The sequence below is a fragment of the Heloderma suspectum genome, chromosome 4 (genome assembly GCF_057233095.1).
Source record: "Heloderma suspectum isolate Gila_16-S chromosome 4, 16-S_ref, whole genome shotgun sequence".
Classification (NCBI taxonomy): Eukaryota; Metazoa; Chordata; class Lepidosauria; order Squamata; family Helodermatidae; genus Heloderma; species Heloderma suspectum.
Window position 1 is genome coordinate 139,813,459 of NC_139461.1, and position 17,571 is coordinate 139,831,029.

The 17,571-nt window shown below is 46.0% G+C and overlaps 1 long non-coding RNA gene across 3 annotated transcripts in view; it reads right to left on the reverse strand.

Moving 5' to 3' along the window:
* LOC146347454 (uncharacterized) overlaps positions 1–17,571 on the reverse strand; it is a 156,002-nt gene that overhangs the window by 26,773 nt on the left and 111,658 nt on the right. For all 3 annotated transcript variants that reach the window (XR_014789880.1, XR_014789881.1, XR_014789879.1), the window contains one exon: positions 2,230–2,299. This is a non-coding gene — a long non-coding RNA (uncharacterized LOC146347454). The remainder of the gene's footprint in view (positions 1–2,229; positions 2,300–17,571) is intronic.

A 17,571-nucleotide genomic window follows, 5' to 3' on the forward strand; every position in this document is an offset into this window, starting at 1 on the left:
TCCAAAAGAATCCCTCAGTAATAATATCCAAAGAGCTTTCCAGACACTAGGTTGGATCTAGAGCAAGTTAGTCACACCTGGGTCCCATTGAAATTGATGTGAAAAGTTGAGTGTGGGTAACTTTAGTCCCAGTTATTTGTTAGACCTACCTGAAACTAATTTGCTCTGGATCTACTCATCATCATGTCACCCTTACAACAATCCTGTGAAGACGGTCAGCATCAGTATCTCTATATTACTGATGAAACGCTGAAGCCAAGAGGAAAAGTGTGGCTTGCCTAAGGCCATGTAGTCCAGCTGTCCCCACCTGGTGCCATCAAGATATGTTGGACTTCAACACCCATCATTTCCAGCCATCACGGTTGTTGGCCTGGTGAGTTCATGGAAGAGATGACATTTGAACCAAGGATTCCCTCATCTTCCAGCCATTCCATTCTACCAGTTCTCAGTTATTAATTATTTCATATAAAGGACATGCTACAGTATTGGCACGCTGAAATATATTCAGGCCGGATTAAATGGAAATAAAATGTATGAATTTACACAACGTTTCTCAGTCAAAGTCATCTGACAAGTAGCCAGGATTACCGTGAGCAAAGTCAGACATCAAAGGGAACTGTGAAACCTCACAAGCTAAGCGCTTGACAAAGGTGGTGCCCCTGCTATCATATCTCTGCATTGTGCTTTCTGCCCTCTGCCACCTTAGACCATTTTTGAAGAAAGGGTGTACAGAACTCTTCCACCTCATGACGGTATTTGGGGGTGGGTGGGGGGAGCCCAGCTGGCTTGTTATTATTGATAAGTTGTTTGTATCAAAATGTATATCTGGGAAATAATAATAAAGCTGTCTTGGTTGCACCAGTCTCCCTCTATGTAGAGATGTAGACCCGGGTTGTACATCACACTGAAATTCCCGGGTTGTTTTGGGGACGAGAGAAGCAAGTGCACGGCCTCCTGCACGTTAGTTGTTTCCACATTCTGTTAACAAGCCAAGAATGCCCCATTCCTGAGTTGTTCCATGATGTGCAGACCTGTAAGCTCTGGGCTGTTTGTGGGTTAAACAATCCAGAGTTAACCCAACAACAAACCACGAGCAAATGGTCTTGCATGAGGCAATGGTTTATTCTTACACAGATTAGAGGAATGCACATTTTCCCTTTTCTTAGGGCCAGATATGCATATATATAATTTCATTTCTCTGCACTTGAACAGAGACAGTTGAATATGAGAATTCGCTCCACCACAAAGCATTTTGTGAAGGTGATGTGCGCTGTATAAAACCCCATCCATGGCAGCATAGCTCTGAGGGCGCATTCACTCATGCAAGTCAACCCCTGATGTGGCAGCCATCTAGTGCTGAAAATGCATGTGGGAATTAGCCTCGAGTAACAACAAAAACTGAGTAATCCCAGGCCAACAGGACCCAACTGCCTCAAGGCAACTGAATGTCAAGGAATAGGACTGTATGCATAGGGTTCTACATCTCAGTTAAGCCCCATTGAGAAGAAGGAAGGAAATAGGAAAAAATCAGGGACTGGCCCAATTTTGGACACCTATACAGAAAACCAATGGGAAAGAAGGAAATATATAGATTGACCAATTGCTGAGACAATCCATTTAGCCGGTTTATACTGTCACGTAATAACGTACTTAGAGGTAAGGGCCATAGATCGGTGGCTGAGTACATGCTTTTTATGGAGAAGGTCCCAGGTTCAATCCCCAGCATCTCCAGGACCAGGTATCTGAAACCCTGGAGAGTAGTGTAAACACTACTAAGCTACGTGGACCAATGGTCTGATTTGATATTAGGCAGCTTCATATATTCCTACCAAGAAGGTGAGAAGGTCATTATTTAGAAGATGTTTAGGTAGACCATAGCAAAATTTGTCCTTCAATGAACAGCAATTTGCAGGAGTGATGTAAAATTCAAGCCTCTTGAAGAATTTGCTTTAGGATCTTGGCCACTCTTAAGAAGCGCTCCCAAAGCTAGACACACAGAGACAAACACATGTGCACACACAAACACAAGGAAAGCAAGAAACTACATTTATTAGGACCAATCAAGATTCACAATGTTGTATCTAGTGCTGTGCCGAAAATTCCTCCCGCATTATTTTCGACCATTCTCATTCAATTTGATAGAAAAGAAATTGATTTCGAAAAGAAATTGAAAAGCAAAGACATTTTGGAGAACTTCTCATAGGCTGGGCTTAGGGTTCTTGGACTTACCTTCCATATGAGGTGGCCAAGGAGTGTGCATGAGGATCTTGTCTTTCATTGTACAATCATCTCTCTGCACCTGCATTAGAGACAAGATGTATGTATCCACAATTTGCCCTCAGAAATGTAACGTTTGGAAGATACTGATGAAGGTGCTTGAAACCTAAGGAATGACAACTAGAGCTGAACCAACATTTCTTAGCGGACATTTCTCAGAAAAGTCCTGAGATTTTTTTTTGTTCTTACTTCCCTAGAAATAAAAGGCCACTTTGCAGAATTTCCCCAAATGTCTTCCCCATTGTTTGCCACCCCCCGGAGTGATGCTAGGAACGGGGTATTGTGGACAATGCAAAATGGGGGCCAGGCTGCCGACACAGTTGCCTCAGTTGCAACTTTCAATGGCAGTGCAAAGAAACAAACAAAAAGCCTTAGGGAAAAAGAAAGAAGCTGTGTGACACCCCTTGCCAGTGGCGAGCCTGACCTGTGAGACGTTGTTGGAGAATTTCTCCTCCCCCTGAGGACATTCAGGGAAATTGTCCCCCCAGTTTCTCTGCTCACAAATAGGGTGGAGAATTTTGAGAGGTCTTCTGCGCACAGCTCTAGCTGTATCTGAGCTATTGAGTTACACTCTTCTTCCGACTGGATGTTCAGCAAACAATTTTAAAAGGGAGGAACATATATTTCTGCTATGGAACATGGTATCCAGCCTCCCCTGCATATTGTTTCATTATCACAATCATAAAAAAGGAGCACCCTTGTGGATTGAGGGTGTAACCTTATGCATGTTTAGACAGAAAAAGGCGCTACAACTCCTAGCTTGCCCCAGCCAGCCATACAGGGGAGTTGTGGGGCCTTTCTCTGTCTAAACATGCAAAGGATTGCACCCTAAACAGGTTAAAACAATGCCTTGCATAAAAGTTTGAACAAAGTGGGAATGCTGGAGTGTGCTCACAATGTAGCAGGAGACCTGAACTGTTATGAGGATTTGGGTTCAAGGCAAAGCATCCAAGGGAAAAAAGTTACAAGTGAAACACACATAACATGCCATTTGCCCCATGCTAACAATAAACCAAACTTTATCAAACTATAATGAAGAATATAGAAATGTCTAAATGCATATGGCAGAAGCCTCTAAACTAGGAGCAGATACATTCAGCAGAATCACCATATATGATAGTCTATGGTGAACCCTTCTCCCTGAAAGACTAGCTTTCTACATGCAAGGAAGAAGTTTGTTTCATGGGAGTACACTAACGTTTGTAGCTTCCCACTGCAGCCTGAAGTCTTACAGCCCAGAGGAAGTGCATGATTCTACTGAGTGTGTTTATATTGGATCTAAGACATTGAATTAGAGTTCCTGTTGGCACTAAAGAAAATATTTCTGGGGAATTTCAGAAATGTGTTGGAACAGAGAAAATCAATTGGATGCTACTGTCCTAGATAGAAAATCTATTGAAAAGTCAGAGTAGATCATGCTGCATGTGGTGTTGTACTGTATTGCAAAGAAGGCATTGAGTCCAATAGTTTCCATGAAAAACCCACCATGAAACACATTTATCCCAAGAATAATTATGGGTGGAACCAGGGCCAAGCATGGGAGATGGAGGGGGTCCCACTGAAGTTTCACGGAGGCCTCGGGCAGACTAGGCTATAAGCCCATTTGCATGAAAAGAGGATTGTAGATCACGCTGAGGATATTTATGCAAACTTGTTTCCTTGAATGTATATTGGGGGGGGGGACACACCAGATCTCCTTAGGTGATTTGCTGGAGCCAAGAAGAAGCAGAACAGAGCAAGCAACATTCAGGCTCGTGTGAGCTCCTAGCAGAGGCCTCCCTCTAGAACACACCCACTGAGTGCTTGTTTGGGACACTCTACAACAGCCTTCCCTAACCTGGTGTCCTCCAGATGTTTTGGACTACTACAACTCCCAGCTTTCCTGACCATTATCCATGCTGGTTGGGGCTAATGGGAGTTGAAGTCCAAAACATCTGGATGGTATCAGGCTGAGGAAAGCTTCTCTAGAACTGTGAGCGTGAGAGACAGAGAGTTGTGTGTTTTCTCAAGAACGACAGGTCCCAGAGTTCTTTCATTCCTGACCGCATTTCCATTCCTAGGGTGGCCATGTTAGCATGTGATAGCTAGGGTGACTATTACAGAAGACACTCCTCGATCTGAAGGGCTGCCAGTGGACTGTCCTCTGTTTTGAAGGCGTCCTCTGTTTGAAGGGCCCTCCGGTCCAAGTCCAGTTTAAAGGTAATGAACCATCAGGAGGAAGAGCTGGTCCCTGAAGTTGCCCGTCAACAGCCCCTGGACTAGGGATGGCAGAGAATTTCTCCCAAAATTGGCGGTGAAATTCTCCACCCCCCGCCCCCTGCCGGGATGGGACCTACCTCCCTCAAATGTCCCTCTCGGCGGTGGGTCCCGGCAGCGGTTCGGCGGCGGTTCGGCAGGGGCGGGGGTGGTGGCCGGTCTTCCGACAGGCTGCCACCGCCGCCATTACAAAGTGAATGTAAAAACACACACACACACACACGTGATAGGCTACGTAACGATTTACGTAGCCTATCACGGCTAGATTTCCAAAGTCAGCCGTGATAGGCTACGTAAATCGTTACGTAGCCTATCACGGGTGACTTTGGAAAAAAAAAGCGCGTACGCAAATGGTGGCACCCATGGGCACCGCCATTTGCGTTCCTTATTTGGGCCCAGGTAGTCTACGTAAAGATTTATGTAGACTATGGCGAAAATAAGGGCAATGCTATTTGCTTCTCCCTGGCCTGAATTTCGGCCGGGCGAGGCGGGGCGCCTCCCCCCCCGGCCTGAACTTTGGAGGGAGAACCGACGCACCTCCCCCCCACTGCGGAGCAAGCTGCGGGACCAGGTAAGTGACTTCCGTACATCCCTACCCTGGACAGCTGACTGAACAAGACACAGGTCACAGTCTTCCACACTCTGATGAGATGTACTGTATTTCTATTTAACTTATAATAATTATTTATAAATGTGCATCTATACATATACATTAGCATATGCAAATAGGTACCGTCTTTTGTCCTCTCTTTTGGCAATCTGTAAGTGGATGCCCTAATTCCCATGCAGAAACAGGAGAAGCACAAAGGGTATACCATCTGACTGGTAGTAGCAGGAAGGAGGGGAAAGCAATATAGATAGATCAATAGATTAGATAGATAGATAGATAGATAGATAGATAGATAGATAGATAGATAGACAGATAGATACACACACACACACCCCCTCTATATATCTATCTATCATCTATCTACCCCCCCCTCTCAGTCTCAATCTCAATCTCTCTCAAGAGCACTGACTGCCCAGGGCAAGTGGGAATCAGCCCTGCCGATAGGATCTGCAGGCCCCAGAAGAACTAATACTAGATCTAAGAAGCCAGGAACAATAGGAGTGTTCAAAGGAGGCCCCCTCATGCATTCAAAGTGTGTGTGAGGGAGCAGCAGGAACGGTCTGCTTGCCCCTCCCATGCTTAGGCATCATCCACTGGCCACACCTTGGTGGCCACGCATTTTGTGTCCACGAGAAAGGGGCCCTACGCCCATATAGCTGGATGCTGTATGGGCGTAGGGTCCCTTTCTCAAAAACACCAAATGCATGGCTGCAGGTCCTTGAGGCCAGCAAGCACAGAACGCAAGTGGACGAGGGCCCCGATAGTCTAAAGCGAATTCATCACTTGTGGATAAAACACATGCACATCCATGCCAATCTGCCACATCTAGCTAGAGCAGGGTGCTGAGCCTCAGGCTGGGGGGGCAACTCTGGCCCTCTGGATTCCCCAAATGGCCACACCCCCTTACCACTGATTGTCTGGCATGTTTGGGGCTTTTGTGCCTCACCCCCTCTCCTTTAAAGAGGAGGGGCACCCTGGAATGCCTCTCCTAAAGCTGAGTTACCAGCAGTAAGAGCTTTAAGCTACAATACGCTGGGGGATTGTGGGGGCTGATCCTTGGACCCACCCACTGCAGGAATGATCCTTGGACCCACCCATCCTTGGACGCACCCACTGCAGGAATGCGGCTCCCAACAGATCCTCTGAAATTGAATCCAGCCCTCGGGCTGAAAGACGTTCTCCACTCCTGAGCTATAGTATAAATACAAAATCAGGCAGCCAGAAATATAAGAAACTTCCAGAAAAGGATCTAAAGAGGCTAACGGCTTCTCTACATAAAGGGAAAAGCCCACGTCCTTATCAGGCTTTCTTCTTCTGGAGTTTTTCCATGTTCACTACAGGCTCCTTCCAACAGTGACCACATTATTTGTAATTGAAAACTTCCCCTTATTTTCGCCGTAGTCTACGTAAATGTTTACGTAGACTAAGATGTGCCAAAATAAGGAACGCAAATGGCGGCACCCATCGGCGCCACCATTTGCGTACGTGCATTTTGTTTTGTTTTTTTACTCAGCCGTGATAGGCTACGTAAATCTTTACGTAGCCTATCACTTTTTTTGTTTGTTTTTTAAACTTGGAAATGGCAGCGGCGGCAGCCGGTCGGAAGACCAGCTGCCGCACCCACCGCCACCGCCGCACCGCCGCCGCCGCACCGCTGCTGGACCGCCGCCGGAGCCACCGCCGGAGCCACTGCCGCCAGGAAGATTCGCCGAAGGTAAGTCCCGTCCCGGGGGTGGCGGGGTGGCAGACCGTTTCGCCACTGATTTTGGGGGGCCGAATGCACTGGCATTTGGCCTCCCCAAGATTCGTGGCGGAATTCTCTGACATCCCTATTGGCAATTAGGGATGGCGGAGAATTTCTCCACGAATCTCCGGGAGGCCGAATGCCAACGCATTCGGCCCCCCGAAATTGGTGGAGAAACAGTCCCCCCCGCCCCCCCCGGGATGGGACTTACCTTTCCCGAATGTCCCTGGCACTGGCGGCTCCCGGCGATGGTTCGGCGATGGTTCGGCGGTGGCGGCGGCCGGTCTTCCCCAATCTACTATACCACAATCTACCTTTGGCCACCCCAGTGTAGAGCAGTAGATACTAAATCTGCTAAATAGATAGATACTTTAGTATTTAGTATATACTAAAGATAGATACTTTAGTGTTAGATACTTTAGTATTGGTATTAGTATTAGTATTTAGCAATAGATACTTCAGTATTTAGTAGATACTAAATCTACTAAATAGATAGATACTACATCTATCTATTTAGTAGATATTAAATCTACCACTATACTCCAATCTACTATACCCCAATCTACCTTTTGCCACCCCTGATATAGAGCAGTAGATACTAAATCTACTAAATAGATACTAAATAGATACTAAATAGATACTTCATTATTTAGTAGATACTAAATAGATGCTTTATTATTTAGTACATACTAAATATGGATACTTTAGTATTAGATTACTGTAGTATTAGTATTAGTATTTAATAACAGATAGAGACTTTAGTATTTAGTAGATACTAAATCTACTAAATAGATAGATACTAAATCTATCTATTTAATAGATACTAAATCTACCACTATAACCCAATCTACCATATCCCAATCTACCTTCTGCCACCCCTGATGTGGAGCAGTAGATACTCTCTGTCTCTCTCTCAAACCATTAGATGTTGGTACCATCCAATAAAATTGACTGGTGGTAGGTTTGGGACAAGTAGAAGGAAGTGCATTTCACAGTCCGTAGTTAACAATGAAGTCTCTTATAGTTCAGTGGGCCAATCCCCTTTGGACAACCTTTTTCACCGATTTGGGCCTTCACAATTCTTCTTCTTAGGGAAAAGTCTGTTCTAATAGCCCTTGTCCAATTTGGCACAACTGGTTGAGTGTCAAATTAAGGAGTTAGTTCTCCACAATCTCTCTGGCCTCACTTGTTACCGAGAATCTCATAAATGTGTTTCTAACAAAGATCACACTGATATTTCTCTCCAGCTACATGTCCTGCAGGGCTGTTTTGTGGTCTTCTGATCAGTAAAAATGTAATAACATTTTCACATAGTCAATATTTAATTCTGTAAATGCAACTGGTAGTTGTAATCTAGGTTATTAACCACACGGTGATTTACGATGGAGGGCAGACAGCGGAGGGGAGCAGAGCACCAGGAAGGTCCTCTGGTGACAATAAAAACGTTATAAATTTCATAGCGCTGCCTGAGAAATGTATTTATATCCTATATTAAAAATAGCTTTTTATAAATTTTAATGATCCATGTTATTAATGGTGCTGTCATCATTACTCCCTCTGCAAAACTGTGTTCTTTTTTTTCGTTTTCATTTTCTTTTCCATCCGCTACTTTTTTCTTTTTTTTTTAGAAACATTCTTATTACCCATTTGCCAAGAAATCTTTAAGAGTTATGTAAGTCTAGCTTTGTTTCATTAGGCTGCAAAGAGTAGTTAGAATAATGTTTATAGCCAAAGCAAAACCTAGACTAATTGGAGGCGAAAACAATTGCTCCTCTATCACATCTACCCCCAAACAAGGCTGTGTACAGGGAGCAAACAAAACACGGCAACAGAAAGAGGAATTTAGATCTGGAAAGTTCTTGTGAGCGTCACATTCACAGAGGTGAACTGTTGGGACAGCACAGTGATCAGAGGCAAGGATGGAAGAAAAGCCTGTCCATTTGGTTTTCTGAAGAGAAAATACGTACCAGCAGTAGCTGATAAGTGTCACGAATATAGCAAACCTATATCCAGACAGTTATCGTAGATCCATGGCGAAGGGTGGGGTGGAGAGCAAAACTGTGGCTTGTTGCTCAAGATAGTAAAGCTTAAACCCAACATCACAGGAGCAGGTAGGACTTCCCCTTGCTCTCTTCCCTCTTGCAGTGCCCCTATGCACTTCCCAGATCTGCACAGAGGGGCCTCCAACCCTCCGGAGCAAATGTGGGGGTTCATGGGGGTCTGCAGGGAGGAGGGAAAAGCATTCGGACAGTGATTTCCATTCCACCGGTGGATGGTCAGGATTGGATATAATTCTCTGAAATGACGCCCAGGGCTGGTGTGAGTAGGGATGGAAAAAGAATCCACTGAGGACTCAAATCAGGCCAGATTCTCAAAAATCTAACCTGCGGAGTCTGCGGCAGACCAGCCCCACGTGCCTTTGCCGGATTTCCCGTGGGCCTCTCTCAGGGCTTTCAGTGTCACTGGCACCAGAAGCACCAGCTGTCAAAGGCTTCCTTAACAGCCAGCGCAGAGAACAAGGGCCTCAGCCCAGCCAGCCCCTAGCACTCTCTCCCTGGCTTCCTCTCGAGAAAGCCAGGGAGAGAGCGCTGGAGTGCTACGGTGAGGCCCTTGTTCTCTGTGCCGGCTGGGTTTCCTTAACAGCCGGCATGGAGAACAAGGGCCTCGGTGCAGCCAGTGCTCTCACCCTGACCTCTTCTGCATGAGACCAGGGGAAGTGCTGGGATGCCGCCGAGGCCTTTCTTCCCCACACCAGCTGTCAAGGGCTTCCTCAAGAGCTGGCATGGGGAAGAAAGGTCACTGCACAGCCAGGAGGAGAGCCATCCTGCAAAATCCAGTGGATGCAGTAAGGCTCCATGGAAATCTGCGGGGCCCCAAACAGCCTGGATTTCCCCACTGCAGGCCCCACCTGGACTGGACGTCATGGGGTTCGTACACCCCTAGGTGTGAGAGAGCCTTATCTTGGGGTACCAGCCATGCCCCCGGAGAGGGCCCACTGTCCGCAGCCTCATATCCCTGCTGCCCTTCTTCCTTGCTGTTGCTGCCTCTTCATCTGCCCTCTCCAAGTGAACAGCCAGTGCAAGGAGCAAGGAGAAGGAACAGTAAACTCCTTATCCGTTGTCCTCTCCCTCTGTGAGGTGGCGCAGAGTAGGCCCAGGGAGAAGCAAGTGGTCGGTAGTGGTGAGCATGGTGAGAAGTAGGAGACGGGCCCTCCGAGAGCATCTTCCCTCAGCTTCTCCAAATCCTAGAACCCATACTAGTGAGACCTATAGTACAGGTTGCAGAGCAGCTCAGCTCTTGGAACAACACCAAGCTCTTCTATCACTCCGCGCCCCTATAAAGAGGAGCTGCCAGAACATCCCCTCGGCCATGCACATCCAGAGCCTGAACCCAGCTGAGCGTGGCTGCCTACAACCACCGCATTTTCTGTGACTGTGGCAGTTTGGATAGTGCTGCAATGATTACATCAATTGCTGCTGGCAGTATTCATGTAAAGTGGAGGGCGGGGGACCTTTTTGGCCTGGAGGCTGAATCCCAATTTGGAAAGGATCTCAGGGGCTGCATTCCTGCAGGGGGCAGGGTTAAGGATACAGGGGGAAGTGTAGGTGGGGCCAAAGCAAAGTGGGTGGGGCTAGATGTAATTCATGTCACTTTGGACATTCTCCCAACAATCATACAAAGCAAAGCTCAATTCCATACAAGTCTACTCAGGAGTAAGCCTCAGTGTAACAGGGGAGACATGATGTACAAAATTATGCATGATGTGCAGAATGTGGGTAGGGAGATATTTTTCTCCCTCTGTCGTAATACTAGAACCCAACAGGGTCATCCCATGAAGCTGGCTGGTGGGAGATGCAGGACAGATAAAAGGAAGGACTTCATCACACAGAAACTATGGAATTCTCCACCACAAGGTGTAGTGATGGCCACCAATCTGGATGGCTTTAAAGGGGGGTTAGGGAAATTCCTGGAGGAGAAGGCTATCAATGGCTATTAGCCCTGATAGCTATGTTCTGTCTCCAGAACCAGAGGCAGAGGCTGGGGAACATGGGCAGGAGGGTGCTTTTGCACTCAAGTTCTGCTTGTGGGTTCCTGGTCGACAGCTGGCCGGCCGCTGTGTGAACAGAATGCTGCTGGACCAGATGGACTCTTGGTCTGATCCAGTAGGGCTCTCCTTATGTTCTTATGTCCTTATGTTCTTAGGTTTCAATCACATAAGCCCCCATTCCCACACCTTCCCCTTACAGGACCAGTTTAAATACCTCATTCTTCACATAACTTTAACTTTTAAAAGTCTTTAAATACTGTTACATTAAACAGCAGGGTATTTAAAGTTTAAACACCTTTAAATCCCCTCTCATCTCCAGTCACTGATTGGAGATAAGAGTGGTGTTTCCCTGAGCTGTGTGGAAGAAAGGCTGTCTTTCTTCAGTGTTCAGCAGGGAAATCTCAGCTCTTATTTCCAGTCATTGATCAGAGATAAGAGTGGGGGTTTCCTGTCTGGACCTGAGTTCGATCCCAGCAGAAGCTGGGTCCCAGGTAGCCGGCTCAGGTCAACTCAGCCTTCCATCTTTCCGACGTCGGTAAAATGAGTACCCAGCTTGCTGGGGGAAAAGGTAGTCACAACTGGGGAAGGCAATGCCAAACCACCCTGCTATAGTCTGCCATGAAAACGCCAGCATAAGCAGCATCGCTCTAGGGGTCAGTAATGACCCGGTGCTTGCACAGGAGGAAACTTTCCTTTCCTGTCTGGGCTGGTGGGGAGAAGGGACAGGACCTGAAGAAGAAGCTCACAACCTGGAAGGGGAACCCCCACAGGCCACAGGCAGCCCGTGGGCTGGAAGTTCCCTATCCTTGATGTATTTCAAATTATTTTTAGGCGACCTTTAAACGTAGGATCCTTGTGTAAAGGCTTATTCACACAAACATTTCCCCAAGCATTTGCATGATTGGGTTTTAGAGCACTGGCCTTCTGGGTGCAGGGAAAACTGACTGTGTGAACTCCTTACTTACGATAATGGCAGTTGTAACATTAGAATCCAAGACAGATAGGCAAGATCAAGCCGGCCAGAGCAGAGGAGGGATCAGTTGAGGGCCAGGAGATTTCATTGCTTAGGTGAGTATGGAAATGAAAGAGAAAATGTGAATCTGGCTAGCAGCCAATCAGGTGCCACTCTTCAGAACTAATCAAGATATGGAAAAACTGGCAGAAATAGAATAAGAGCCTAATCCTTTTGAGTGACAGTGGAACAAGCAGCCGTTGATGTCTGCCAATGCTGATTCTCTAAACAAATCCTGTAATGGTATAATGAGGCAAACATATTTATGCCTAATCACTTCTGTAAGCACCTTCGATGGATCCTAAGACAGGTTACTTTAAGGAAGTTCACCGAACGTTTTCCCCCACCTCCTCCCCCCTTCCTCTTCCTCTTCCTCTACCTCCTCCTCCTCCTCCTCCCAGGAGCCCTCCATGCCACATCCCACATTGCTCAGGAGGCCTTCTAATCCTCTGGGGAGGTTTTGGAGAGGGATGCAGGTGACGGAAGCGGAGGAGGAGGGGAATGGTAACTTTCCTTCCATGAATGTCCTTAAGTTAACTTAAGACCCAAGCCCTCATCTCCCACTCCTGTCACCAGCTGAGGCTCATGCAAGATCGGGCTGGAATCGGAAGGTTCCCTAGTTCAAAAAGGCCTGTGGAGTGCAGCTGGGGGGGGGGGGGAGGTGTTCTAGAGCGTTGCCAATTTCATTCCTTCCTAGCACCACTGCAAGCCCTCTGTTTGCCCAGATTCTATTCGGGTCACCCAATGCCAAGTTTGGACCATTAGCTGCCCAGATTCTCCAGTTTCATTTAAATACAAACAACAAGTTTCTCGACCGTGTAGATCCAGAGATATGATGAAAGATTTAAAGGAAGTATTCTGCCCAATCATTTCGTGAGAAGCAAGCCTGATCCCACCTTACATTTATTTCATGTGGAAAACGCTGTTGATTTTATTTTTCATTTTAAAATATTTTTTTAAAAAAACATGGCCTTTCCCATACCAAAACCATCCATTTTCTCCAAATTGGGTGGGTGGGGGTGCTATTGCTGAAAGAGTGTGGCTTATGCTAGGGATTTACAGACTGTGTAAAATCTGCTCTGTGTTTTGCAGACTCTCAGATGCCTTTCGTTCCGTCATCCGCCCACAGGTGGATGCAAATATTTCTTTTCATCATCATGTGGAAAAATACGGAAATAATTACAAAAATATTTACGTAAGTATTTCTATAAGTATTTCCATAATTTACCTCAGTACATAACATGTATTGTATTGTCCCGCATTCCATTCAACATTTCCTCAGCAGAAACTTACGAATTTATATGAGTAAATTTCGGGAAAGTAAAAAAATCATCCAGAAGTCCACCGACTCCGCACGGCCTGAGGGGGTCGCTCTGCAGTGGATTCTGCAGGTCGGATTCTTAGAAATCCAAGCTCATTTTAATCCATCTCAAATTTCCCCAGCATCCCTAGCTTATGGTGGCTCTGCAGTGAAGTTTAGTATTAATTTTGAAGATTAGAGTTGTGGTAGAGGCTGGTTTGGATATCCAGCACAAAATACACCAATCAACTAATGTCAGCCTAATCCCCTAAATAAGGGGATGTCAGAGAAATCCACAATAGAACGAAATGAGTTTGGATTTTCATAAATCCAACCCATGGATTCTGCAGTGGGCTGGCTTTTCCCCTGTTGGGTGGATTCTGCAGACTTTTGGACTGTTTTTCTAACTTTCTTGAATTTTGCGCAAATTTCATTGTAGAAAAATGCACAAAATAAAAACAAAACCCTTCCCAAACTGCACATTTCCCACACAGGCTAAAGCATGAAAATGAGCATTTGGGGGTCAATTTGTGCATTTTCACATGTGCAAGAATTTGCGCAAAATTCAGGAAACAAAAAATCTGATTCCGTGGATGTGCGGACGATGGAACAAAAGGCACCTGGCAATCTGTGAAACATAGACAGAACGGATTTTACACAGATTTTAGTCCATACATCCCTCCCCCTAACCCCCTCAGACGTCCTCTCTGCCCAAATCCAGAGCTCATTTGCATTGTGTTCCACTGATTCAGATGCAGTCATGTTGCACTTTTAAACGTTTAAAAGCTGAAAATAAAAACATTTTCTCACACAAAATCAGAGTAAAATTCTAGAATGTGGAGTGTGGTGAGCAGAGCTGAAATAATAAACCATTTTGTCATTTAAATCTAGCTAGAGACACTTTGAATTTTCCCAAGCTGGCTGGCAAGAAACAGCTTTTGGGAGAAACAGAGCATGCTTTTCCGCGGACAGTAAAGAAGCTATACATTTAACTTCCATCCATACTCATATACATTTATACTTTCCATTAACCAAAGCAAGGGAACGTTGATGTGGTTGTGTGCAAGATCACATGGGCAAGCGACAAAAAATTGCACAGAGCTTCACTGCACACAATTGTGCGCTTAGCATAGCTGGAGGCAAAACACTTGCATGTGCACACATGCACACACCAAAAGCCTGTGGAAGAATGGAACAGCTGTGGCGAGAGAAAGCTGCACATAGTCCATCTCTAAAATTTATTAGAGAAATCCTCTATGGAGGATGGGAAGACAGGCAGAGCGGAACACTGGGCACAGGTAAGCCATGGAAGACTTAAGAAACAGAATGTAATGGGATAAAATCCATCCATCCTTATCTCTAATGGGTCTGGTTCACAGAGAACTGTATGTGGTTCCTCTCCCTAATCCAGCTGCTGGGCCTTCCCATGCAGACCCCTCTTTTAAAAAGCAGTATCGTGCCAATCAGCTGTTTGGGAGGGGGACCAGATGATTGACACTGTTAATGCTGTTTAAAGAAGGCTCTGTGTGCACACAGATGGATTGGAGACATTGTCTCCGAAAGGATAATGTGATCACATTTACTAATGGCTGAAGTTAACTATATTATTATCATGTACAATTAATTTACTGCATCTCATGTTCTTCTCACCTTCCCCCTTTGGGACAATGTGGATTCCGGCATGCCCAGAGTGTGCTGATGCTCATCCCAGTTTCTGATCTTTATTTGCACCACTTTTTAGGGATGGGGGAGAATTTCTCCCCGAAACTTCGGGGGGCCGAGTGCCACTGTATTTGGCCCCCCGAAGTAGTTTCGGGGAGAAATTCTCTGCACCCCCCCGCACCCCCCCCAGGATGGGACTTACCTTTCCCGAATGTCCCTCCCGGCGGCGGGTCCCGGCAGCGGTTTGGCAGGTCTTTGTCAGGGGCGGGGGCGGGGGCGGCAGCCGGTCTTTCGACCGGCTGCCACCGCCGCCATTCCAAGAAAAGTAAAAAAAAAAAAAACGCCCCCGTGATAGGCTACGTGATGATTAACGTAGCCTATCACGGCTGACTTTGCAGATCTAGCCGTGATAGGCTACGTAAATCGTCACGTAGCCTATCACGGGGGCGGTTTGTTTGTTTTTTTTTACTTTTTATTTCGCAGCCGGGCGAGGCGAGGCGCCTCCTCCCCGGCCTGAATTTCGGCCGGGCGAGGAGGGAAGCCTCCCCCCCGGCCTGAACTTCGGGGGGAGCAGCGAAGCGCCTCCCCCCCACCGCGAAGCAAGCTGTGAGACCAGGTAAGTGGCTTTCATGCACCCCTACCACTTTCACAGTGAGATTGTAAGAACTGCAGAGAAATACTCAGCAACTCTGTATTCCATATATAGCATCCACAGATGTATGATGTGAGTTCAGATAGTTTGTAATCTTTTAAAAATGTACAATTTTTCTGTCTAATTATGAAGAATATTTTTTAAAAAAGCACTACTGCTTCTTAAGTACGTCACATTCTCCCAGCCTAGGGGGGGAAATTATTTTGTTTTTTATGAGTCACTTCTGAATCACCAAACTGGGCCATGAAAAGTATTGTAATTGCCAGCTTCTGATTCATTATTATTATTATTATTATTAATAATAATAATAAACCACTTGTATTCAAGGTGAGTACAGAGTACTTTATTGATCTGAATAGTGCATATGCTTGCTCAGTTTCTTAAAACCAAGCTGAGCAAGAGGATTATCCTAAAGCTAATGGGATGATCTAATAATATATCCAGCTCCTGGATTTCTGTACTTGTTGGAATTATTAACCATTAAAGAGTAGCAAGTGAACCAAGAAATGAAGAAGTGAAAGACAGAAGTTGGATGAATATAAAGATCATTATTAAGCTTCACAACATCTGCAATAGGTTAATCTTCCAGATCTATTAATTATCTACCCATCCTCAACCTATAGGATAGGTTGGTGGCAATTTAGATTCCTCCTGCTTCATCTCAATGTCTGGGTGACCCTATGGCTTCAAGCCCTGACCAGTCACCAGTCATGAATAACGCTCTTGGCTCTGAAACGTCCATGCATACCCCGAAATGTGCTAAGGGAGGCCTGGCTAAGTGTGGAGAATCAATAAATCCTGAAGTAAAAATGTGTAAAAAATATTATGAAACAAACTGTGTAATAGTGAATGTTTTCTGTTACCTAGAGTCGTTTTAGTATACAAATAGTTAACATGTTGAGGTAAAAGGTTGGCAGTTTGGCTCTAACTGAAGCTTTGAGATACAGGTGGCAGCCTGCCAGGAAACAGCAAAGCTGATACAGTCGCTCTGCGAAAGGCAGTACCTAGCTGTCACCTAAGAGGTTCACAATTATGTCATTGTGACATTAAAAGTCCACTACTTTTATACTGGGCGGTGGAATTAAAGAGGGAGGGAGCACAGGTCAGAGACTGATAGGTCCAGAAGAGAAGATTCTATCTCCACTCATTGGCCCTTAATTATAGGCCAATGAAATATCAGTCTGTGTAACATCGGATTGGATGGATGGTTCTGGCTGGAAGGTATAAAAGGCCAGGCATAGTTCTGCTACCATTAATTGTGTGGTCAATAGTCAGCCGAAGTCAGGCAGAGGAAAAGGAAGTCATCCTCATCTGGAAGTGAAGGTGAGCCCTAGAGAAGTTCAGACGGGCCTCAACAGAGTGGCAGCAAGCAGTGGCTGTCCCGAGGAACGGAAGGCAGAAAACAGAGAGCTAAAACCACAGAAGGCAGAAGCTGAGAGGGTTTGCAGGGAGAGGAAGACTTTCATGATAGTCCTGCAAGAGGACTGAAGCCAGATTTGTCACCTATAAGCAGTTGAGCTCAGGAAGTGTTGGTGAGTTTTCAGGGAGCAACAGCTGAAACTCTAATGTGCTGAATCCTCACCAGGGGGACTTTGATCAAAACAAAGACTTCCGGTGTAAACCTCTAGACTGATCTGTCAGCCTGGGCCCCAGCCCTGGATCTATTTCCAAGAGCACTGAGTGTCCATTGATGCCAATGGGAAAACGTTCTTTGCTTAATTGCACTGGGGGAGGGACGGGTTAACCCTTATCTTCCCCACATGCTGGAACACCAACACCACACCAACACACACACTCCCACATGATAATTTGGTTTATTTTTTTTAAGAAGGTGGGGGGTCTGAGCTTAATTGGCATGCAGGGGGGATTTCCAGGGGGAGCCAGTGGGTAAGCTTCCCCTCTGTCCATGCTATGTCCCCCTAATCCCCCTTCAGAAAATGTCCCAGTTTGGCTCAGACTGATTCAGAGTCCATCTGCTTTGACTTGAACCCAAGCTGAAGTCTGGAAATC